Below are 26,456 nucleotides of genomic sequence, written 5' to 3'. Positions count from 1 at the left end.
AGAATTCTCTTCCATGTATGTTTCAGGGTTAGAGTCATCCACAAAAGAAATTTGCACAAAATCTGGAAGACAGAAAAGAAACACAACCATTGTTTTATGCTCTGAAATTTGGGGCAGGGTTCTAGTCATGGTGGCAACCTGTGGATGTTGTCACTTTGGTGGCCAGTTGGACAGCACCTGGGCCTGTAGCTTCTCCAGCTCTTGCTGGCCTGTCAGCTTCAGCTTCTCTATTCCCTGGATGGTGTGTGGGCTGCACTAGGTCAAGGGCATTAGCTTCTCCTGCAGGTTGCCTGTGTCGTTGAGTCTGGAGGTGGTGAGAGACAGATGTGGCCTGCAGGTTATCTTTGTTTCCCTCTATTTTACATCTAGATGTTCTTCTTAGCTTACCTATCACAACTTTGGGCCCAGTTGGCATCGGATACAGACGATGAGCTCCTTTATTTTATATCACTCTCGTGGTTCTGCTTCTCTGGTTGACCCATGACCGATAGAACCTGCATATGTCAGACACTGCTGGGCTTTGGGGATGCCAATGGTGAGCCAGGGAAGTGTTGACCTTCTTCTTTATAGAGCTTATCGTCTAGGTTAGGATGTTATTATTATAACACAAAAAGAGTAACACATGTTGTTTTTCATCTTTAATCAAGCTGAAAGTTCTTAATAATATATTTTATAGCATTTTTTAATGTTTCAAAGACTTTTCTTGTTATTTAGCCACTGTCAACAAGATCCTTACAGATGTAAAGAAGACTAAGTTGGGATTTAAGACTTTCCTTAGGGCTAAGCAGGAATTTAAGACAACTCTTATCCAAAGGTCGTAAAGTTTGTAAGTGGCAGAAATTTATCTTCTGGTTCATCTTTTAGCACGTGTTTAAATGCAAAAGGTGTGAAAATAAACTCAATTTCTCAGTTTCACCGAGCAAACATTATTATCAGTTATGTCTACGCATTGCCAAAATATTTATCAGTCCAGAAAATACATAAATCTAATAGGATACCTGGCACCATACAGAAAACCACACTGGATTTTTCATTCCAGTAGATGTGACTGTAGAAATATGAACAAATAACATGCCAGTTGTCTTGGTGACCTTTCCTTTGTTGCTAAGCTTCACATAATAGGCACCTACAGGTTTCATTTTTAGATCATGTCTTCCCATGGAGTTGTGGAGGTATGCTGAGATTTGTGCTGAAATTGTCATTGGAGGGGATTATCTCCAATCTTTCTACATTGGGCAGAGCGGGAGTGATAGGTACTTCTGCCAAATATGCCACCTAGATGGAATTTCACACGCACACACACACAAATGACGATCATTGTAGTGTTTCCTCCACAGCCTAAGAACTGCTGAGTGGGTCAGACCAGTGATCCAGTCAGTGAAGTATCCCATCTCTCAAAAGCAGAGCCATTGCTCTCTGTGATGTCATTCCTTAAGAGTTGGGGTACATGTCTACCATCTTTAATCTGTTCTTTAAAATTTTTTCATAATAAAATTATTATATGCTGGTTTGTAAAATTAAACCCTATAGATGTGTGTGGAGGAAAAAGAAGTCTCCCCTTTGCCCCATCTCCCATCCTAATCCCCAGGTTAGCCATTCTCAAAAAGTCATGTATATATATTCAATGAATATTTATTGAATGCCTACTGCTTATCAGGCACTATTTTGGGGAATGGAATTATGGCCGTGAACAAAACAGACCAAAAAAATCATTTAGTTTATGTCTTAGTCTGTTCAGCCTGCTTGAACAAATTAGCATAGGCTGGGTAGCTTAAAAAACAAAAAATTGTTTCTTACAGTTCCAGAGGCATCCTACTCCCAGACGAAGGTGCCAGAAGATTCAGTGTCTGGTGAGGGTCCCTTCCTGGTGTGCAGATGGCTGTCTTCTCATTGAATCCCCACACAGTGGAGAGCAGAGAGAGGGAACGAGCTCTAGTGTCTCTTCTTATAAGGACACTAATCTCATAAGGACTCATAACCTGATCACCTCCCAAAGGTCTCACCTTCGAGTACCATCACCTTGGGGGTTAGGATTTCCACATATGCATTCTTGGGGGTGGGGTGGGGCACAAACATTCACCCCATAATACTCTACATTTAGCCCATGGTCATATATACACATGTGTTAGTTAAGGTAGGCCAATACCTGTAACACAGAGACCCTAAATATTTGATACTTCCAAATTATAGAAATTTATTTCTTGTATGTATAAAATGATTAGGTTGTGGACAGTCTTTCAGCTCACAGTAAGATTTAAGAACCTCTTAACATGGCTTTCTGCAGGGAAAGACTCTTATTCGTCCCTATTTCTAGGGGGCCTGATATTTATTAAGTGCTTATTAATTATTTCTTAAGAAAACTAATGAATCAGGTTGTAGCTCCTAAACAAAACCAGGTCCATGGTGTTCATCTCTGTATCCTTGGCACCTAGCATGTATTTGGAACATTGAACAAGCTCAATCAGTGTTATAAATGAAGTTTTAAATGAATGAATAAATGGCAAGGGATTAAAAGAGATAGGTTCTAGTTATAATTCGTTATATGCTGGTTCTCTGACTTTGGGCAATTCACAAAATCTCTCTGAACCTGATTTCCACATTAAATAGATGTGATGATAATATTCATTCCCATGTCCTATAGCTCATTGTGGATCTCAAATCCTTAAGTGAAATTATTTGTATAATCCACTTAACATGATGTCTGGCAAAGAGCAACTGCTGATTAAAATGGTGTCCACCCTAACCACTAAGAGTAATGCCCGTGACAGCTTTATAAAGCACCATGCAGATGCTTTAAGCACTATGATTATTTTCATTATGTATTTAATCAAGCAGGCTGCGTCGACAATTGAACTTTGCTCTGCCCTTTAAATAGGTGGTTTCTAGAAATGGCAGCAGGAGGGGTTTGATGTGCAAAAGGGTCCAGAGAAAGACGGGAGGTGGGTCACAGCCTGCAACTACTTGCTTCCTGTGTGGTCCGGTAGAGAAAGCTCTGCACCAAGACAATATCTGGATCAACTGACTGATTCACCGAAGCGCTGGCATCCTTCCACGCGGGAGATGTTGCCTCTCAGGTCCAGAAGCAGGGGGGTAGCCGATGAAAGTGCATAAGACCTGACAAAGATTCTCCATGAGCTTCTTGCCCTAAAGTGAAAATAAAACACAGATTTTGCACGTGAAGAAGTCAATTGCAAGCCTTGGTTTTTCATATCTTTTCAGTTTAGAGGTTGTATCATCCTTCTACTGACAAATCATGTTTTGATTCACTTCAAAGAGCTTTTCCATTGAAGTAACAAAACCCAGGGCTTCAGGGAGTCCGTGTGTCTGCCACACACTTGCAAGGCTGCTGTGTGGGTCTCCACAGCAGGTCTAATGGAGTTCATTGTTTTAAATAAGCTACATGTTTTGAGGCTACTACTCAGAGGTTTTGGAAGATGACAAAATTGTCCAAAGTAAGTAGATAGCAATAAACATATTTCAGTTACAAGGGGAATCCTATATCTGAGCAGATACTTCTCGATCAAAATTAGTGAGGAAAAAATGACCATCTAAAGGAAAAAAATCAATCAAAAAAGTTAAGCAAATTCTTATAATCCTGCAACATAACTATCAAAGAAGTAAAAATTAATTAGTTGAAGTACTATATATAATTCAGAGCACCTGTTTGCCTGCACAGTCTTCTGGGCATATTTACCCTGTATAACCTCTGTAGTTATAGCCATGTTTCACGGTGTATGACACTGTCCCAAAGGTCAAGTCTAATTGGAGGAGGAATGGGCATTTTGCCCCAGAAAGATCTTTGTGTAGGCCGGCCAGTGACCTACTACAGCTGTGGCCTGGCTCAAGGAGATGAGCTAGCCAATTGATTCTTCATCTTGGAAACATGAGTGGGCAGAAGGAAGGTGATGTTCAGCAAAGCAGATAAATCTGAGCATGACGTGGCCACCATAGCCTTGGGTAAACTGTGCGTGCAAAGCCTGACTGCTGGGAGAAGAACTTGAAGCAGGAATACCGGGAGGTCACAAGGGTCCCTGGAAGCCAACAGAGTGTAGCCTCTATTCCTTTTGGTTTCCCAGTTCTTGATCCTAGGAGGCATGACTGTTCTTTGCTTGTTTGCCCCAAGATTCCACTCTGTATGAAATCTCCCCTCCTGAACAGGGGCTTGCTTGGGGAAGTCTTGTTTTCTTTCAACCAGTAGAAGTCTCATTAGGGCAGTCAAAAGGATCAGTCTCAGTGGCTTCATAGTATAGTGGTTAGATCTTAAGCTCTGGGATAGGTTTCCCGGGTTCATAATCCCAGCACTGTCACCAGTTGGCTGAATGAGCTTGTGTGAGTTACCAAACATTTCTAAGTCTCATTTTCTTATCTCTAAAACAAAGCTGCCTCCTAGGGCTATCCTGAGGACTGAATGAGTTTATTATATACAGGAACACTTAGAGTAATGCCAGAGCACATAGTAAACACTAAGTGTTATAAGAATTAAGCAGACACACAAAGAAAAAAATCAGAAATAGAAACCATGGGGAGGGAGAGAGAGAAAAAAATGCTTGTGTGAAGATTGCGATGACCTACATTAAACTATATCCAAGGCAACATCTCCATCCTCATCTCCTTTTACTGTTGTCTCTGTTACCACATCCACTGCCGACTTTCCTCCTGCCTCCCTGACTACTCTTTCTTCATTTTTCTTTGCCGACCTCATCCCCTCTCTCTGACTGATACTGGACTTCCTCAGGGCTAACTTCTGAGACGTCCTCTCTTTCTTCCCTAAACTCTCTGAGTGACCTTATCCATTTCTTTAAATACCATCTGTGTTCTAAAGATTCCCAAATTTGTTTTCCAGACTAGTCCTCTCCCATTACCCAGACTTCTTACCTGTATGTTCACCTGGTTGTCACTGATCTGGATTGGTGCTCTTAGTTCTTCTGCCCCCCCCAGCTGCCCCTCCCCCAGCTTCCCTTAGCACAAAATGGCGTCGCTCATGACTCATCACGCAGCTGTTTCAACCCAAACGTTGGAGTTGTCCTCAAGGCTCCCTTTTCCCCTAACCACTTCTATTCAATCCAGTGCCAAGTCCTATTGTTTTTTTCCTCCATTTTTTAAGCACAAATCGATCACCTTTTCCAATTCTCATTGACCTGCTACCATCATTCCTCACTAGACTACTACTAAAGCTTCTTAATTGTCTGCCTTACCTCCACTCATGTTCTGCTAAAGTACATTCCCACACTACAGCAAAAGTTCTCTTTATCTGTCTAAAAGCCATGCTACTCTCCAACTTAAAACATCTCAGTGGCTTCCCCCTTCACCCGTACCAAAACCCACACTTCTCACTCTGGTTCATACATTCCTCCATAATATGGGTCTTGCCCACCTCCCTACCCTTGTCTCATACCTTCTCCCCCTTACTCTCTGGCCTTTCCGTGCTTGGAATAAGCCAAGCTCTCACCTTCTTCCAGTTATTTGCACTTTTATTCTCTCTACCGGAATGTCCTTTTCCCAGGTTCTTTGTACATCCTTCTCACTCACTCTCTTCCCATCCTTCCCAACTCAACTCTAATTTCTTCTGCTCAGAGGTGACTTCTGTGATCATTTAGGCTACAAGGTCATTCCCCAGTTACTTTTTATCTCCTCACTCTGTTTATTTCTTCATAGCCTGAATCACAATAACTCAAATTTTGGTTCTTCACATTATTTGCCTTTCTCACTAGAATGTAAGCTTCATGAGGACAGAGGCCTTGTCTGACTTGTTCACTGCAATTTTTCAGTGCTTGTCACAGTGTTCAATGAATGAATAAATGGATGGATGAATGGGATCTTGATAAGTTCCTTGGTTTCAGTCTCCACTGAGACCAGAGCTAACTTTCTGATCTTGGGTGCTGTGGGATATTTGTACCCTTAGAAATATTTGCCTAAGCAAGTTTGAATGAGTTTTGTAAAAAAAACAATAAACATATTTTACAGATATGTTCTTTTTTTCTACTAATTTATATAGAATCATGAGTGAAACATGTGACAAATATGGAAATATTGGTCCGAATAACACTGCTTCACATACAAAGATATAGCACTGCAGAATGGAACCACTGGAATCAGGCAGCTTTCTTGAGTGAAAGCTTGAAATTGTCCTTGGCTGACGCACAAGTCTGAACTTGGCATACAGAACGTGATTTGAGTGTTATTTCAAAGTTCATTTTGAGAGTCTGATAAACAAAGTCACACATCCCCAAGCCTTTGTGTATCAAGTTAACCTGACCCAGAGCTGTTTAATACTTTACCTTTAGCTTTCCTCTAAACAGCAATGATTTGCCTAGAAAACATCTCACGTTCGTATATGTGCCGAAAAACTACTCACTGAGATGTCTGGATTTAGTGTTGATGCATTTTTTCTTTTGCTTATGGATTCACCTTTTCTTACATCTATGAGGGATATGAACGAATTTTGCACTTCATTCCTTAACAATCTGTTTTTTTTTTTTTTTTTTTTACTATTTTGACCTACTGTAGATATTATTTTCCCCATTTTAAGAATATTGAGAAGTTAAATGCTCTTCCAGAGTTTACAGTGAGTGAGGGGCATACATTGGTCTGGGAGGCTCCAAACCATTTTACCCAAAGAATAATTAAAAATTCATTAATCAGGGATGCCTGGGTGGCTCAGTTGGTTCAGCGTCTGTCTTCAGCTCAGTTCATGATCCCAGGGTCCTGGGATTTAGCCCCACATAGTGGGGGGAGTCCCTGCTTAGCAGGGAGTCTGCTTCTCCCTCTCCTTCTGCCCCTCCCCACCACTCATGTTCTCTTTCTCTCTCAAATAAATAAAGAAAGTGTTTTAAAAAAATCATTAATCAGCAGGGAAATACAAATCAAAACCACAGAGAGATATCACCTCACACTTGTTAGAAGTGTTACTCTCAAAAGGACAAGAAATAACAAGTGTCGGTGAGGATGTGGAGGAAAGGGATCCCTCATGCACTGTAGTGAGAATATAAATTGGTGCAGCCACTATGCAAAAAAGTATGGTGATTCCTTAAAAAATTAAAAATAGAATTACCATATGATCCAGCAATTCTACTTCTGGGTGTATTTAACCAAAGAAAACAAAAACACTAATTTGAAAAGATATATGCTCCCCTTTGCTCATTGTCATATTATTTATGATAGCCAAGACATGGACACAACCTAAATGCTCATCAGTGGAGGAATAGATAAAGAAAATGTGGTATACACACACACGCGCGCGCGCGCGCGCACACACACACACACAGTAGAATATTATTCAGCCATAAAAAAGAATGAAATCTTGCCATTTGCCACAACAGGAATGGAGCTTGAGGGCATTCTACTTAGTGAAATAAGTCAGAGAGAAAAAGATAAATAGCATATGAGCTCACTTATATGTGGAATCTAACAAAACAAAACAAAACAAAACAATCTAAAAAACCCCCTAAACTCCTGTATATAGAGAATAGGTTGGTGGTCACCTGAGGCAGAGGATAGGAATAAGCAAAATGGGTTGAAGGGGGCCAACAAACACAAATTTGCAATTTTAAAATGAAGAAGTCATGGGGATATAATATACAGCATGGTTGTACTATAGTTGATAATACTGTATCGCATAGTTGAAAATAGCTAAGAGAGTGAATCTCGACAATTCTAAGCATGAGAGAAAAACATTGTAACTATGTATGGTGACAGATATTAACTGGATTTACTGTGATGATCATTTCACAGTTTATACCAACATATATAGCAGTCAATAAATATTGATTCATTACATTGTACATTGGAAATTAATATAATGTTATGTCAATTACACCTCAAAAAGAAAAATTATGTATGCAGAATTTTTAAAGAAAGTGGAAAAATTGGATTCTATACCCTTAACCCAATCCCTTCCTAAAAGATATAAGAGTTGAAGATGCAGAAAGGGAGTGAGAAAGGATCTTTGCAGAAAGTTGTTGGAGGGCATTTTCTGTCCCCTTCTCTCAGGGGCATGGAGGGGGGAGTGCTTCCTTATCACCCCAAGTCTAGTGAGAAGGATTTTGAGGGGACTGAATCCTGGCTTGCTATATGTCTCCTGGGGGTACACAAGAGACTGGTGGTTGACTTGGTCTGAGAACCAAAGGCAGGGGCTATCGTCGAACAGCTCACGATGGCAGGCGGAGGACAGGGGACAGCGGTGGAATGCTAAGTGGCTTGGTAAGGATGTGTGAGTTCCTATCGGCCAGGCGGACGCCAGAGAAGGCCGCTGGGTGGAAGCTATATGAAGGACCCTTTCCTAGATGAGGGCCTGCAGGGATAAGAAGGCCAAGGTGTAAGAAGGGCATCCATCGTCAGGCAGGAAGTGGGGAGTGAAGGACTGGGAAAGCCTAGCTGGAGAGTGTATCACCCATAAGAAACCTGTGCAGGTAGATGGAGTTCAGCCTTGATCCGCTGGGACCAGAAAGCACCAGTGTTAGGTCGGAGTAGGACTCTTCAAGCAAGTCCTTTGTTCCTACTTTCCCTCATCTCCTTGCCACCCTGCTCCGATGGAGTGGGGCTACTGGGGTGAAGGTTGCATAGGGGTGAAGGAGTTAGGAGTTGTGGATGAGGGAACTAGGACAAGAAGCTCCAGCATCATGGAAACAGAGAAGGCTTGGCCAGGCCCCCATCCCTTCCCGACTCCAGGCTGCTCCTGAAGTAGGCCTGAGCTAAAGGGGACAGATTAGAATATTACATTCAACTCAACTGCTATTATGTCTAGAAGCCACTGAAAAACGACATGACCCATGCAGGATTTTATCTGGGGACAAGGAGAAAGATGAGGGGTTTTGCAGGGGTTATTTATGATAAAGAGTAAACCTGGAGTTTTCACCCTTTCGAGTTGTACTTGTTTAGCACACTAGTTACATATACAATTATATAAAGCATAATAGTTACATGTACAATACAAGCAATTACATGTATATAATTTTATAATACTTTTTTTTCATCTAAGCTATTATTTTTCATTTTTAAGTTTAAGGGTTTCAAAAATTTGGTTGATGAATATAGCACAAAAAGTTTTTCCAGGGGCACCTGGGTGGCTCAGTCCATTGAGCGTCTGACTCTTGATCTCAGCTCAGGTCTTGATCTCAGGGTCGTGAGTTTAAGCCCCATGTTGGGCTCCATGCTGGGTGTGGAGCCTACTTAAAAAAAAAAAGTTTTTCCAAACAGGCAGATTTGTACTTAGATTTAACTGTCTTAGGTCATTTAAATGGGCCCCAAAGAGCCTAACAAACATTCACTTGAAATTGGGTAAAGGCACACAGAGAATTTGGTGTTCCAAACATTAGCATGCATCAGAATTATCTAGGTTTGTTAAAACGGTTTGCTGGGTCCTTCCCTCGTCGTTTCTGAGTCGGTAGGTCAGGGTGGATCCTGGGGCATTTGTACTTGTAACGAGTTTCCCTGTGATGCTAATACTTCTGATTCAGGGACCACACTTTGACAGTCACTCACCTAGACCACAGTCTGATGTGGGGCTTCCGAGACCCAGGAGCTCTGCTTGTCTCCGACCCGAGTGCTGAGATTTCATTTCAGGTATCATTAATTTTAAAGATTTTCTCCACGCTACTCATGGCCAGTGTCAGTATTTCCTTTGCTATCAGTCCTCTGTCCTCATCGAGCCCCATGGGTTCGGTGTGTTTCCCCTATCAGGAAGAAAGAGTAACTTTTAGTTGAATTTCTCTTTTAGCTACGAAAGGCATAATGGTGTTGGCAACCAATAATTACTGAAGACTTTCCCCATTAATAAAACAAAACAAAACAAAGCAAAGCAAAACAAAACAAAAACCCTTCCTTTATTTACCTCCTCGATTACCTTCCATAAGTCACCTTGTAGGGGAAGAATCACATGGCCCATCCGGACCGCTGTTTCCCCTGGGATGGTTCCATGTAACATAGATATTTTTTTACACTTAATTTTCTCTGCCAGTTATGGGGAGCTCTCTTGGGGGACAAGGATACTTTTGGGGGGAAAAGGATACTTTTCAATAAATATTTCTTCCATACAAGTGTGGGAACACATATTAAAGATTTATCTTTCCTACAAGGACTCCACAGACTCAAGCCTCACTTAGGTTTGAAAGTGTTCCAGATGGTACAACTTCTAAGGCAACTTATTTTGTATCACAAGATCAGGTCTGTCATTTTGCTCAGTCACTCTGCTCACCCGAGCCATCACTCCAACCCCAAATGGTGCATGCATGCCTGTGCAGTAATATACTTTCTATCAGAGAAAAGAGTCCTCGCCAGGTTTAAAGTTTGCAGAGTGTCAGTGTATGTAACCGACGTGGGAGGATTACATACAGATGGAAGCTGGTGGCTGTCTTGCAAATATATTTCCATAATTACTTTTACAGATGGAAAATGCAGGGATGAACAAGGAAAAAGTTGGTTTCTAAAGCATCAGAAATATGTTCAAACAGCTACCTTCCCCAAAACGTAAACTTGACCAACTTTGGTGTCGGATCTTGGCATGCACTCTTTTCTTCTCTCTTCAAGGCAAGATTTGTTTTTAAGTTTTCCATGGGTCTTTCCATGCCTGCTAAATTTCTTTTCTGATTTTGGCATCTTCTCTTAGGTATTTTAATTGCTAGTCAAGAAATCACACAACAGGGAACTAACTTTAATGAACTTATGAGAATGAGCTTGTAGCCAATGTCTGCCTGTTCCCACTGCTTCTCCCTTCCCCCTTCTCTCTTGATACAATTGGCCACTGAGGTTCAGAGTGTAGCCCCCCTGGAAGAGTCTCAGGTGCCCCAGTATAAGAAAATGCTTACTCATCATTTTACGAATCTCGTCTTGAGATTTAATCCATTTGCCTCTTGTGGTTTACTCTGTTGATTCAATTACCTTAAAAAAAAGAATAAAGGTAAGATTCACTAGAATCTAATTCCATTTTGTCTCTCCTCTATCTTTCCTAAATCTTTCTGATTGCTATTTTGTTTGTTATAGGTTGAATTTTTGGAGGAATTTTTGGCATGTTCTTCGTTAAGTACAAGTCCCCTCAATTTCACATTTAAACCAGCAGAAAGGATTTTATCACAAATGCTGTCCAGTAAGAAATCACAAAAATTCGAATTCAAGTTACTTCCTGAATAATAGAAACCTCTGTCAAATATACTTTTCCAAAGGTCCAAAATACAACCATGAAAAGGTTTTGAGTCCTTTCTCTCTGGCTGAGTCAATATGAAACAAAATTTTACAGTAGCCTGAAAGCCTCTTGGCTCCTCTCTGGCACCACCCGCTCTTTAAAAATTTATTTTATTTTATTTCGATCCCCTAGCCCCTTTTTCTGTCTCCTCTCTGATCCTGCAGTGACAGATGATGGCAGTTCACTGCTCTTCCAGGTTACCCAGCTCATATCTTTGTACAAAAAAATATTACTCAAAAGAAAGATAACTTAAAATTCTTATTTCTAATCTCTAAGAAAAGAGCTATAATAAAAGAGTAAACATTTGTACAATCATAGTATCCTCCTCTTAGTAGATATTCCGAAGTAGAAAACACTGGCGATTAGAAATAACACAGACAGATAGTTCCAGACTGCCATCCAGGACCCCGGAAGCGTTAGGAGCTGCTACGGGGCAGTCAATGGTCCTTTCTTCCAGGGTCTTGCATTAGAGCGTAGGACAGCTCACTCTTGTTCTTACTTTCCGCATGCTATATCTTTAATACCTGTTCTTCCATAGTTAGACAGTATTAGAGGTGTGTTTCAGGGTACCTGCCATAGCAACAGTCTATTGGACTAGAATGGATAACTGATCCAAAGGACATTAAGCCACAAACCTGTCAGCAGCCCGTAAGGTCTGGCTGTCCCAGATAAGCCCGAGCAGTCAGACTCTCTCGGGGGAGACTTGTACTAAGAACCTCGGTGACACCTGAAATCAGCCGCAGGGTTCGAGCTGGAAAGTCCTTACACAGAGCTGCGGTGAGGGTGGTTGTTTTGAGGCCGTGTGCAAGATAAACAAAGAGAGCGTGTCAGGAAAGAGAAGACTGCAAGCGGACACCTCGGAAGAGGCAGAAGGGAGAAACCGCAAGTCCTGGGAGGAGCAAGGGCGGGGAGAGACACAAGGAGAGGGAGCTTGCGATTCGATGTTCATATTTCCAGAAGTCCAGATTTCTTTTTTCTTTTAAGATTTTATTTATTTATTTGACAGAGAGAGAGCTCAAGCAGGGGGAGCGATAGGCAGAGGGAGAAGCAGGCTCCCCGCTGAGCAGGTAGCCCGATGCAGGGCTCGATCCCAGGACGCTGGGATCATGACCTGAGCCGAAGGCAGACACTTAATTGACTGAGCCATCCAAGTGCCTCTAGAAGTCCAGATTTCTTTTGCTTCTTGATCTTGAAATCTGTGAAATCCCTGCATTCCAAAAGCAAGCCTCCTTTTTTTCCCTCTCTCTCTCTTTTTTTACTTAATTTGAATAGGTTTCTGTTCTTGTACAGTGGGGTAATATTTGGACATAGTAAATGAAATTTATTCTTGCTCAGGCCTTGATGTTCTCCTTCCCATACTCTGTCAGTGGGGGAGCCTGCTGGGAACCCTATATGTTGCTGTCTATACCATAGGGTTTTCAGCCTCAGAAATCTAAAGGAGGAAAAACATTCAAGGCTGAGTATTTGAGCTTCTCAAGTAGATCTTTACAAATGTGTGGCAGAGACAATCATTTTGAGTGAAAAGACTTTTTAGGGATCAGGGCCGAGACCACAGAGAGGAAGAGAAAGAGAGAGGAAACCCAGAAGGGCTAAGACTTGCCAGGATTCTGATTTGAGTAACACATCAATGGATTTGTCCGAGTTTTACCCAGAAGTGAATGAATTAAGTTTTCTGCCATCAGGGGAACATTGAGGCTTGAGAAGGAAATAGGTATGTTTACAGAAAAATTTAAATTGAAAGTCAATTTAGAAGAAAGAGTTACATTTTCCTATCTGAGTTTATGGCTAGTGGAAATGGTACCCAGAATATCAAGCCATAAGTAAACGGCAATTTCAGAAGGGCAATTATACAAAAAAAAAAAATCGAAATCATATATTTTCTCCTCCAACACACATACATAACAGCCTGGGATAGGCACTCTTGCATAAAACCCTGTGGGAGTCTCTCTACCTATCAAATAATAAAAGCTAACATGTACTGAAGGCTCGCTACTACTAAACTCTGAAATAAGAATTCTACTCTACTTATCTGCAGTTCCATCTATATCCATCACGCGGCAGTAACCTTACCATTGCCCCCATTTTGTAGATGAGGGAACTGAGGCCTATAGGGATCAGTGCCTGTGGTTTCCAAGCAATCACACAGAGCTCTGTTAAAACGACGCACTCGCCGCTCCTCCGGGACAATAAACACCTGAACGGAGTCTGAATCTCAGCAGTGCTATTCAAGAACTCTCTGTCTTCACAGTCCTTTGGGAAGCACTTTGCGCATTATGGAAAGATCGAGGACTCTGGAGTAAGACTTGAGTTTGCAGTCTGTGTTAAACTCACTCAACAAGGAGGCTGCTGGACGGAGGTGGTCCTACCAGCACCATGGCAGTTTCAGAAGGAAACTTACAAGGCAAGGGGCCTCGGAGCCTACTGAATGGTATCTCTTCCTTTCTCCCCTGACTTCATGAAGATTCTCCTCCCTGTTGTAGCCAGGATGGAGTTCGGAGACTTGGATGCTAGGCCCCCGCTCTGTCACTAGCTAGGCATGTACTCCTTGAATCTTTTTCTTGTCTCTGTGTGTGTTTTATTTCTAAATGGAGGGAGTTTGGACAAGAATAGGATTTCTAAGACCTATTCTAAAAGCCTGTTATTCTAATCAGCTTCTTGAAAAGCATTGCTAAAGGCCCAGGAAACATAAATTACAAGCACAGGATGAACTAGGAAAATTAAGAGTGAGGGAGGAAAAAAGTCCTTGTTCCGGTAATGCTGGCGTTGACCCTAATCTGGAGGTAATTTTTACGCTTATAAAACTGTCACAATTGTCTTTGCTTCATCTCCTACTATAAGGCTTCCATGCAGATGGAGCATTCTGGTCTTTAGGAAATTACTAAATGCAAATAGCTCCAGGTGAAATATTTAGAGGAAAAGTTTAGAGGAAATAATGGTTAATATTTGAATCCAATTAGCATTCCTGTCTAACCACCAGTAATGGAGATTTCACCTGCTGCTAATGTTTCTGTTGGTTATAGAAGCAGCTTTGTGTGAATGCAAAGGGTTTGAGAGAGAATGATCTGTTAAAGAGCAATTCACACAGAGAAAACACAACCAGGGGGGTTCATGAATATGAATGAGCAAAGTCAGATGTGTCTGCATAATCCAAGTGAGACCCCTCTCTCCTTAAACTCCGGAAAACAGCAGAAAGGATGCCATAGCAGCCTGGTAAGTAGCCAATCCTTAATTAAAGAAGCAGGGCAAAGTAGAGAGCAATTGAAAAATGGAAAAATATAGAGCATAGAGAATTAGTGTGCCTGTTTATGTGATCTACTGAAGTTCCACATGAATGAGAAATGAGACAAACTTAATGACATTTGGCTTAATTTGTTAATGTTTTACCACAGGGATATCCTTCATATGGGCATATTTCCTGAATAAAACATGGATAGGAATCCACAGACAATAAATGGTTGAAATGTCTCCTTTTCTCCCAGTTCAGTTAAAATAACATGCTATTTTTTTAAAAAAAGCTTTTTTTCCCCTCAGATCAAAATCTGTATTTTCCAAAGCAAAGGATATGGTTTCTGAACAATAATCTTCAGTGCTTAAATATGGATGGCTCTTATTCACTCGTGTATTCAACAAACATTTGCTGAGTGTCCCTTATGACCTAGGCATTGGGTATACAAAACTCCCATTAAATGAACAGAGACTACATCCATTAGATTATGTAATTATCATGACAACATTGCAAATGAGGCATCATAGCTCCTCTTTGCAGATGAAAAAAATGAGCCTCAAAAAGATTTGTTAATTTCTCCAAGTTTTCCTGCTCATGTTTAAAGGAACCTGGTACTAAAAGAGAAAGCGAGGCATATTAAACATTCAAAAGTTTATCTGAACAAAAATCTATTCAAATTGGCAGCACCACATTGGGATGTGTCCTTAGTTGCTGCAAGACCTCATTTCTTAAAAGCCTCTTCCACGGTAGAGTCCCTCCCAGCAGCCTGAGATGGCTTCCCCTCAGACTCTCTTTGTACTTTGTACTTGCCCCTCAGACTCTTTGTACTTTCCCCTCAGACTCTCCACACAATTCATTAGCACTTCCCTCGTGATTCATTGGCTCAGCATAGAGGAATACCCATTCTCGTTGCTCAGTAGGGAGCTGGCTGGGCTCAGGTGGAACGTACCTTCTGCTTTCAGGCTGCAGAGGTGACAGGTTCTTGGAACCTCCAGCTGGAACTCTGGACCCCTTGTCTTGGAAACGATATATAGAGGGTAGGTTGGAGATAGTACCGTATTGTGGATAACACGTTGTGTCTCTGCAGTCAGAGGACTTGTCTTCAGACCTTTTGCCAACATTAGTAGCTTGAACTTCAGTTTTCCCACCTGTGAGAGATGAGATGATGATGATGATAAATAATACCTAACTCGCGGTATTGCTGTCAAGATTAAATGAGGTGATAACTAACATATATTGTTTAAAACATGTTAGCTCTTATTTTTAATTTTATGATATACTAGTACCACATCCAGGTGCAAGTGGGGTTAAAAAAGCCCTCTGTGGATTTGTCTAGAAATCAATGAGTATTATGTAAGGTGGTTTCCATGGGGAAACATTATGATTTCTGAATGAATTTTGGAACCTCATCTGTGTAAATTCAGGCTGCCCTTCACTCTATGTCTCTTTCCTCCTTTATGTTTCTTTATTTGGATATAACGAGTGAAATATTCTGCATCATTCTGCAGATTTCACTTCGCACGTGAATCTCTTTTCAGAAAGGTACTCCGTACTTCCATACATACACACAACTAAACAAATGTTCTGGTTTGGCTTTATGTGGCGCAAACGGATGGCACGGCCGTCCTCTAATTCACTTGCCCTGTAGCTATAACCCCAGCGCCTCCTCCCTGTGCACGTGTGCGTGGCTTCTGCTGGCTTGGCCTTGACAGGCGTGGGCTGTTGCTCTGAAGGGACTAAGGAGCCCTGCTTAGTGTGCGGAGGACCCAAAACACACTTTGAAGACCCTTGAGTAATTTTGGAGGCTGTTTTTGAGACGCTACTTTTAAATGATAGAAAGTTTTATTTGTAACATCTTAAAGAAAGGAAAGGAAGAGGCCCAGTGATGATGAATATTTTTGTCATCTCTATTCACTGGGTGTCCAATCCATCTAAGATAGAAATTTGCCCAGAAAGCATGATGGGGCTTCTCTTTTTTGCATATTGAAAAGTGTTAGAATCCACATCTGTATACATGGCAACTAGCCTAGGGATAGGAAACAGGTTCCTGGGAGAAACGTGAATGAGAGCTTGAGTTGCAGAGAACGCCTTTGCTTAGTGTGTGGGGGAGAAATCAGGTATGTCGGATTAGTGCAACTTTCGTAAAAGGCTTGGTGTTGGAGGAGGCAATAAAGTAGAGCTATATGAAATTATTTGCATTGTTTTCCCTGTGTTTTCTAAATGTTTTGGTTTAGGTGGCTTGACATTAGCTTTAATGCTGGAAACAGTTTGGAATTTAAACAAGACAATTTTTTGGAAAGGAGAAAGGCAGAGTACCAATTGCACTTCCCCGGGCCTGAGAGAAATGGTTAGTTCTAGTGAAAATGCCAGGGGACACAAGCAAAGGAGCCCATTCTGCTTTTCCAGGCCCTCCTGTCCCCTCCATACAACAGGGCCAAGTGCATGCAGTACTGAGAGAGGAGGGGCTCAGAAGGTATTGGAATGACCCTGCAGAGAAAGAGGGCTCAGTGGTGGTTTAATGGAAGGGAAAACTGACCTGGTAGTTTTATTCCACATTTGAGCAGTTCCAGTCATTAGAAATTTCTTACTTAATGTTGAAATGAAATCTGCCTATGCGTACCTTTATGCACTGCTTCTGGTTCTGCCTTCTGGGGTGATAAAGAATGAATCCTATCCCTCTTCCGAGTGACAACCCTTCAAATGTGTAAAGATAGCTAAGTTACAGCCCTGTGCCCTCCAGTCCATTCTTACCATGTTCCAAGCCATCTTAAATTTTATTTATTTGATTATTAAATATTACCTATCCCTTCAACAATTCTTTATATGATCTGTTTTATGGACACTTTATTCTCCTGGTTTCTGGATGTGTTAGAGTTAGTCAATGGGCCTTTGAAAATATTGGGCTGAACAAAATACTTCAGGTCTAGGGTAGTCATTTCAGAACACACTGAGGGAGCATCTTCGTCCTGGACTCCGAAAGCTAAGTTTCCCTTGAACTTTCTGGTAGCTGCATCTCATCATGGCCCAGTCTGCACTTTCACTCCGTAAAATACCTAGGCCTTTTTTGTGTCGACTTTGTTAAAAACAGCAACAACAACAACATGTTCTCCATCCTGTTCTTCCCGAGGTTATTTGAAAAGTATTATCCTGAAACCTTATTCTGACCGCTATTAAAATTCATTTATTTGTTCAGCCTATTTTTCCAGCATGATCTCATTTGTTTGAATCTTGATTTTTTCTATCAAGAGCATGTCTTATTTCTTACAGTTGTGGCATATGCTGATATGATAAACATGTCTTCATATGTAATAGAAATGTCAATTGAAATGTTAATGAGGTTGCATTTTACGTATTAAATTAGAAAAGAAGTAAAAGAATGAAAAAGTGTGGGTGAAATGAGTCATTTTCATAGACTATTAGTCTATTTTCATAAGATATTAGGCAGCAAAATTTCAAAGAATGTACGTTCTTTTGGAAGAAATTTTTCTTTCAGTAAATAATCCAAAGGATTTAATCTGATCGATGAGAATAGGATATTTATTTCCACATCATTTAGAATACTGAAAAATTAGGGAGATCTAAATGTATCAGTAGAAGATTGAATTAAATTTGATTTAGTTCTTAAAAGGGAATATTAAGCAGTCAGTAAAAATGATACATTTTTATATGGTTAAATGGGTAAAAAACAGGAAATGAAAGTCTGAGAAGTAAAGTTTTGCTTGTTTGTAAAAAGATGAGTATGTATGTGCGTGATGAGTCTGTATATATGCAGAGAACTGTCTGGAAGGTTGTGTGCCAGTTTAATTACAACTCTATCTTGGCAGTAGAATTGTAGGTGACTTTTACAATCTCGTTTATATTTTTTCTTTATTGGGTAAATTTTCTAAAATGAACAAGCATTAGTTTTATAATTAGAAGATATTCTATTTTGGATTTTGGGGGGGAAGTTTGAATGGATCATGACAAACACTGATCCTTACGGCATCTCACTGAAGTTCCTCTTCAGGTTGCTGTAAGTGTAAGAAATATTAATCGGACTGGCATCAGAGTGACCACTTGCAATAACTATACTGTTTTGGCTAAAGCATGATATGGTTCTGGAAGTGAAGTGGGATCAATGCTTCTTCCTCCTTATTTTTTTACCATATTGAGGGTGTCTTAGTTGGGTTCCCTGCAAACAGACTCTGGTATGGAGATCTTCCCATGGAGGGATAATCAAGGGGTGCTCTCAGCAGCTACATTGGCAATGGAGTAAGGGAAGCAGAACCGAGCAGCGGCAGAAAAGGAACTGCAGTGCAACCGCCCCAGAGGCCTCAGCCAATCTTGTGGGGATCTTGGAATCTGGGATGGCCATTCAGATATGACCTGTATTGAGGCAAGGGACCAGACTGTGTACCCTCCTCTTGACCCTGTTACTGGATGTGGGCTGCCCCGGCAGGGAACATAAGCTTGGGCGAGACAGCTCCCTTTGACTGAGGGCAACTGCCAAGGAAGGATTCATCTGTGAATCATCAGCAAATATTCCCAGCAGCTGGGGGAGTCAGTAACTCTTATCCTGAAGGAGGGACTCTGGGAATTGACCACAGGATTTACTGCAGAAGGGCAGATTATACCTCTGCCTTTTGTCCCAATAATTGGGGCAAAACATAGGAATAATTCTTTCTCCTCACAGTTTTCCCTTCTCTGTCTCTCCACGTACAGATTCCAACAATTAAAACACCTTGATTCAAATATAGCTCTATGAAGAATTGGACTGAGGACCCTTCATTCATTCATTCAATACTTCTATTCATTGAACATTTACTGTTGTGGTAGGCATTGATTGCTCCAGGTGCTGAAAACACTATAAGGGAAAAAAATTCCTTTCCTATAGATCTTATATATTAAGTGGCAGACTCTGGCCATACTCAAATTTTCATGTCTCCCATCATCACTGAGGCTTTGTCATTGGGCCAAGCTGACTGATACTCTGCTCTTAAGGTGAGTCTGCTCCTTTTCAGAAGAGTCTTAGTCACATGTGAATATAGATTTCTGGCTGCTTTCCTCAAGTATTAGTCTTTCAAATGAGCCCCGAAAAGTTTGAATCCTCGCTGTGGATTCAACTCTGAGTAAAAATAAATAAGTAAATAATAAAGAAACAAACTAAAAGCAATTGTTTGGCATTATGCAGGCAAAATAGCCAACTGACTGAGGACTACTCCATTCTTCAGCAGAGTCTATGGACATTTAGATACAACCTAAAATATTCTGCCTCAGATAACATCAGGTGATGTTTTTCCTGAGTGAGCACAGGACTCTAAAAAGCCTTTCTTTACTCTTTCCTGCTTGGCACCTCTCCTAGATAAATATCATTTGCTTTAAGTTCTCAGTTTTAAAGTGAAATTGAGCCGGTGACTTTGTGCTAAGATCAATCTTGAAAAGTGGGGGAAGATGAAGATAATTCCTCCTGGTGGCACAGTTCTCACATTTTGAGAAGTAAAGCCACATTACTTCAGGTGGGATGAAGAAATAACATTTCTAGCAGTAAACAAACCTACGGGGGAGAAATGAAAACAAGCAGATACAATAGGAATGCCACATTTTTTCTGGATTTTTTTTCTCACAACTTGAGTTTATCCATATAAACGATATTACATTTTTAAAGCTTGTAGTAATTTCTTTGTGGTTTTTGTTAAATAAAAGTTTGATGACTGAATTCGATTTTTAAAATGAACACTGCAATGTTTATCCTTTCATGTGAAGGTGGGAAAGGATAATTGGTGTAACTAATAGATACAATGACATTGACTATTATCCCTACATCCAGGGTTAGAATCTCATTTAGCTTCTGTGCATATTGTGAACATGACTGAGATACTTAGCAAAATGTTCATGCGTTCATTGCAATTTTCTCTTTAAAAACAAAGCAAAAGTTAATTATGCAGATTTTATTTGGATGCACTCGTGATTCAGATTAAAGGCTGTACATAAAACAAAAACCACAGTCACAAATCTTCACACAGTTGCTGTTTCTTCTTTTCAGTGGAAAATTGTATTTCCACACTGGTGAACACCTACGGTTGGGAATGTTGCCATGAAATATGAAAATAATCAACAATAAAAAATGCCCAGCCATTCACACAAATTTATCAAGCTAAATCTCCTAACTAAGCCTCACATTTTAGTGAGACTTCAAGTTAAATTCACTGTCCAACATTTTACAGAATAAGTAATTTTCCATGCAAGAACACTTGGTATAAAACTAATAATGGGGTCATTGTTAACTTAGGTTGACTGGTTCAGCTCATTCTTCAGTGAATCAGCACTTTTTCGGACACTAAAAGACATATCTCAGTAAGAAATATCATGGAGACTTAAATTTTGAGCCACCCACATCATCATCATAATCTTTACCACCACCATCATCATCAGTTCCCCTGAAGTACTGAATCATTCTTCGTAAAGGTGATACTTGGAGAATTTCGAACTGTAAATAAGTGCTTTTCTGCATGTTATATTAATTAGTTCCAAATCACTTAGAATAAAAGTAGATTTTTATTCACTAAGTGTCCTCTTTTTACATTTATTATATTATTTCAAAAGGGCTTATGAATAAGATATCATTAAAAAGAAGAGCAGTGTTTTCTCTGGCATGGATGAAAAACAGTATTAGCTCGAAAAAGGTCCCTTTAAACTTATTTAAGAGTGTTCAAGTTTTTGTGCATTAGTTAGGGTCCTCCAGAGGACAGAACCAATAGGATCAATCTCTCTCTCTCTCTCTCTTTCTGTTATTTATCATCTATCTATTTAAAGGAACTAGCTCAAGTGATTATGGAAGCTGGCAAACTCAAAATCTGCAGAGCTGTTATCCCAGTTTGAGTCTGAAGGCTGCAGGCTACTAAAGAGACAGGAAGAGCTAACGTACTCAGTTCCAAGGCCATCAGGCAGGAGACTAGGCTGTTACTGGGGGTAGGGTCTGCCTTTTGTTCTAATCAAGCCTTCAACTGATTGGATGAGACTGAGACCTGCCACAATAAGGAGCACAATCTGTTTTACTAAATCTACTGATTTAAATGTTAATTCCATCCCAAAACAAGATCAAGTGTTGATAATCTCAAGTACATGGTATATATTTTGAAAATGTAGTTTAAAATATTTATTTTATCTCTAGGAACTGTTCTTGAATTAGCTTTTTGTATTTGTTTTGTTTCTTAGTTGTTGTTGGTTTTGTTTGCTTTTAAAGGGACTTTTATTATCAATTTACTATCAATTAGCAATTTTTTTTGTCTATCCTCAGTATTTGCCACTTTCTTTTGAATTTTTTTTCTCCCTTCACATCTTTTGATTTAAAATTTTTTTCTACCCTCACTTTCTATTACTTTTAAATTGTTCATTACTGTGTACATTCATTCTTGTAATCCTTATTTAGTCTTTATTTCTGAAATAATTTTTCTTTTCTTTTTAACCTCCCCCCAGCCCCCGCCGAATTCTATCTGGGCTTCTCTAATTCTTATTTGTGTTAACCTTTCACATCTAGGATCGTTAGAAGCTGGTCGTGGTATATTCAAGTCTTGAGAGAATACCCATTGTTTGGTCTGAGTGCCTTCCTCCTTCCTGGATGCTTGTCACCATCTTTTGTGGGATTATAATTCCTCTTCTTCAGGGATTGCTTCTGCAGCCTGATACCCACGCATGCTCTGGGGCTGCCCTATGTGCACTTCTTTCTGATGGCAGTTCTTGGTCTCAGGTTGGGCACCGGTTTCAAAGCGAGTCCAGCCCCATGGCTTTTGATCTTGGCCCTGTGTTCAGTCTTTTCTCACGACCATTGGCAGCCAGGTTTTCTGCCCTGTGAAGAAAGTTATTCAGCACTCTGTGAGGAAAAATGGAGCCCGATTGATACTAAGAGACTCAGAGATGAGTGTGCAAAGAGAGTTCTGGCTGCATTGAGGTTACAGTTATTCCCGAGGCTCAGATGTTTCCACGGCCTCCCCAGTTGGCTTGTTCTGCCTGCTATCTAAGTATCTTTTCATGAACTCTCCCTATTTATAGAAGCATGTTTGAGTGGCGGTCTGTTAACAAAAAGAATACAGTCAAGAATGTCTTCACATTACCTTTTACATAAACAATAATCAAGTTTAGAACATGATAAACTCTTTCAAGTTCTGTAAGAACTGTATTTTTTTCATTTCTGCAACATCTTAGATAATGTCTTTAATTAATAGTTCTATTTTGAATAACCTCATTTAAGTTTCTTTCATTCAGAATATTACTATTTCTACTTCATAGACACCTTTAAATCTTAGAGTGGGTACACTTTCTCTTTTCCATATATATATATATATATATATTTTCTTGTTGTTTTATCTCTTTGTGTTTTCCTCCTATGTTCGACATGGGTTTTCACATTTGTTGTTCCACATAATTTTTAAAAATTCCCTACAGTGTCTATTCTGCTTTTTACTGTACCCAAAGCAGACTTTCATTTTGCTATTGTGATTCTTTTCTTATTTCAGCCAATATCCTCTGTATCTCTGCCTTTATTTCAGCTGTTTTGTTTGTGGAGATGTCTGCTCCTATTTTATAGAGGTTCTGAGATCTCTGTGAGCACACCGAGTCTTGGAAAATTCTTATATAATTTTGAAGAAAAGAATTTTCAGAGCCATGACCTCCCCTAATCTTTAGGGAAATCTCTCCCTCTCCGCCAAATGTTTTCTCTCTCTTACGTTTTAGTATGTTCCACTGTTTATTTCCTGGACGCACTGATTCGGGAAGAGTTATCCAGCATGGCATTTTTCAACAAAGTTCAGTTTCCTCAAGTCCTCTTTGTTGTTCACTAGGGCTCAGACAACTTTCCTCTTTCAAATATAAACCTGAAAGTCAGGATGTAGCATTTTCCTTTTATTCTGTTTGTAATGCCTACTGGCATTCATCACATCTGACAGAGCTAGTGCTATAGTGATCCTTGTGCTAGGGCTGTGCTGGGGAACCAGCTGACAAGCTTCTAACTCACGGGTGCTTCTAACCTGTGCGAACGAGCACACCCATCTCAGCACTCTAGGCTCTCCTGTGTCTGTTTTGATTTTTGTGTTCTTCCCCCGCCGCCCCCCCCCAAATACAAAACGTCCTTGGATACTATCTTAATACTCCTCTCTACCTCCTATTAATGGAATGGAAAAATAAAAAGAGAAAAGTGCTGATAGAGATAGGTATAAAACGAGATAGAAAAGGAGGACAGGACTCTGGTTACTTCTGAAAGTGATTGCTTGCTTGTTTTTCTAGAGTCCAGACTACATTCTGGGGTTAGGTGTGCAAAGGGGAAATGAGTCAGAGATTTTTTTTAAAATTTTTTATATTTATTGAATATCTTTTGCTTCTGGGTCAGATGGTTACGGTAGAGTCCACTAATTTGCTTTTCAATCTATCCCCATTTGTGATGCACTTAGGGGAGATTGCCTGGAAATTTTGGTACGTCATTTTTTTTTTTTTCTTTTGCTATTGTCACTTACTGTCTCTTTCTTTTATCTTCATGGATGTTTTAAAGGAAGACAGCAGACCAGACACATCTAATCTGTTTTCCTGTTCCCCACTAAATCACATTCGATCTGGGGTGGGGGGAGTTGTTTTAGTGTTTGTGAAGACAAAACTCTACTGGTATACTTAACAAAAGCATGTTTATATTTTTATTGCAAAAGACAATGAAACAGAGATAGCCTCTGTTTCTACAGCTTCTGTTCTCGGACACAGAATCTCTACTGTATACTGAATAATAACGTGGGTTTTGCAGCCACATATACCTGTGTCTAGATCTAGGCAACACCACTTTCTGTGACGTTGGGCTATTCTCAACCACTGTGAACCTCATTTTCTCACGTAAAATGGAGATAACAGTACCTATCTTTTAGTGTTATTATGAGGAAAGGACTTAAGCATTAGGTTTACATGTTATAAATACTCAATAGATGGTAGTGTTATAATTGATTATTACAAGTATGATAGGAGGCATTATCTTTGAATTTCCAAAGTGCATTTGAGATTCATAAGCCTTATAAACAAGAGTAGGTCTTATTCAATATTTTTAGAAAATAAATTTTACGATAAAGACCTAGGCCATTATCTAGCTAACATATAATTATTTTAACAATACAGAAAAATAACTTTTCCTGTCCTACATACCTTGCCCATATATGTTAACATGCAAACATGATTTAAGTGATTTGTGTAGAAAGTGATTATTTAGTTATTCACTTTAGAAGATGGCAACTGGTTCACACAGAGCATACATATATATATACACACACACACATATACATATATATGTATATATATATCTTTTCACACAAAGTATAATTCTAAAATAAAATTGTGAACTTGCTTTGCCTACAGGCATGATAATGGTCTCTTTTGAGAAACAACAATCTTGATTATTGATGGATGAAAGAATATGATTTGCATCAAAGCTGGCTAATTCTGAAAAGAGAATCTACATATATTCTTGGCAACATCACCAAACCATTTCATCTGCCAAGAAGGTTACTAACCACATTCACTGAGAGCCAGTTCTTGATTACACAGCAATGAATTCCATAGTCTAGAGTTTATCCAGCTATATTGTTGCTTATCCTCTTTTTCTTCTCCTTCTGAGGCCCATCTCCCTTCCAAATTACACTGCTTGTTAACTTCCTCACCCCTGAAATTAGCTACTTTCTATGATGGAACTTTCACTGTTTTACATCTGATAGCAAGATTTGAAGAAGAAGAAATTTGAACCTGTAATCTTTAACAAGGGGTTGAAATATGTGAATTTTGTTTGAGATTGTTATCCTTAAAAATAGCACTATATATATATATATATATATATATATATATATATATATATTTTAAGATTTATTTATTTATTTGAGAGAGAGAGTGGGTAAGAGGGGGAAGGGGCAGAGGGAGAGAGTATCCAAGCAGACTCCCACCGAGCACGGAGCCTGATGTGGGACTCAATCCCAAGAGCCATCTGATCAGAACCTGAGCTCAATGCAAGAGTCGGATATTTAACCAACTGAGCCGCCCAGGTGCCTCAGCCACAGTATATTTTTTTACTTTAAAACATATCCAGCTTTGTGTGGTATATTGAAAAAGAGAGAAAAGGGAAAAAGCTTAGCAAATGCTAAGTTGTAAAATAGAAATGACCATTCGTTAAGAAAGAACTGTTGGTTCAGAGGAAAGCTGACTTATACAGTAAGGGCATTCACTGCCTTGGATCCGTGGGGACTGGGCAATGAATACATGGCCTGATACAGATTCATGTCTTCAAGAAGTCCCAGCTGTCTCCTACTAGGTATGTAAGTGGGCAAGTCCCTTTTAATACCTTTGAATTGCAGCATGGCTAATTCTGAAGGGTGGAATAAATCTAAACCCCATTATGTCTGTATAAATTCTTCTAATGTGGAGGCCTTGAGAAAGTGCAAGGGTTGAAAGTTCAAAACAACACAGGCAACGAGCACCGTAAGTTTCTCCTTTGCTTGGAGAAATTCAACATGGAGTCTCCTGGAATAGAGAAAATTCTGAGTGAAGGGGACAAGGCGGCACAACATAATGGCTAAGAGCATGAACCCCGGAGCCAGACTGCCTAGATTTGAATCCCAGCTCTGCGACCAACCTGGCGTGTTACCTTCAACAGGTTGTTTGACCTTCTGTTCCTCAGTTACCTCATCGGTAAACCAGAGATAGCGATGATGTCATTTACCTTACAGCATTGGTACAAGGAGTAAATAAATTAATATGTGTAAAATGCTAGCATCTAGCATATAATACATGCTATGGAAGTACTTATTTAAAAAGTCGATGAGAGAAAATCAATCCTTAAACAAACGGTCTTGGTGACGGTTTTGTGTTAAGGGCATACACTGCATACATGAGTGCTTGTTATGTGAGGGTTTATTATTCTAACTTGGATATCATGTGGTTTGAAGAGGAAATAAAAATGAATACAAATCTATGTCTTTAATTTGCATATAGGATTTTTAAAAAGGGAAATGGATTATAGAGGATTGAAAGTCGTCTATCATTGGGTCTTGACACTGTTGA

Source organism: Neomonachus schauinslandi, chromosome 2 (assembly GCF_002201575.2).
Source record: "Neomonachus schauinslandi chromosome 2, ASM220157v2, whole genome shotgun sequence".
NCBI classification, from domain to species: Eukaryota; Metazoa; Chordata; class Mammalia; order Carnivora; family Phocidae; genus Neomonachus; species Neomonachus schauinslandi.
Note: the sequence above shows the minus strand (reverse complement) of the source record.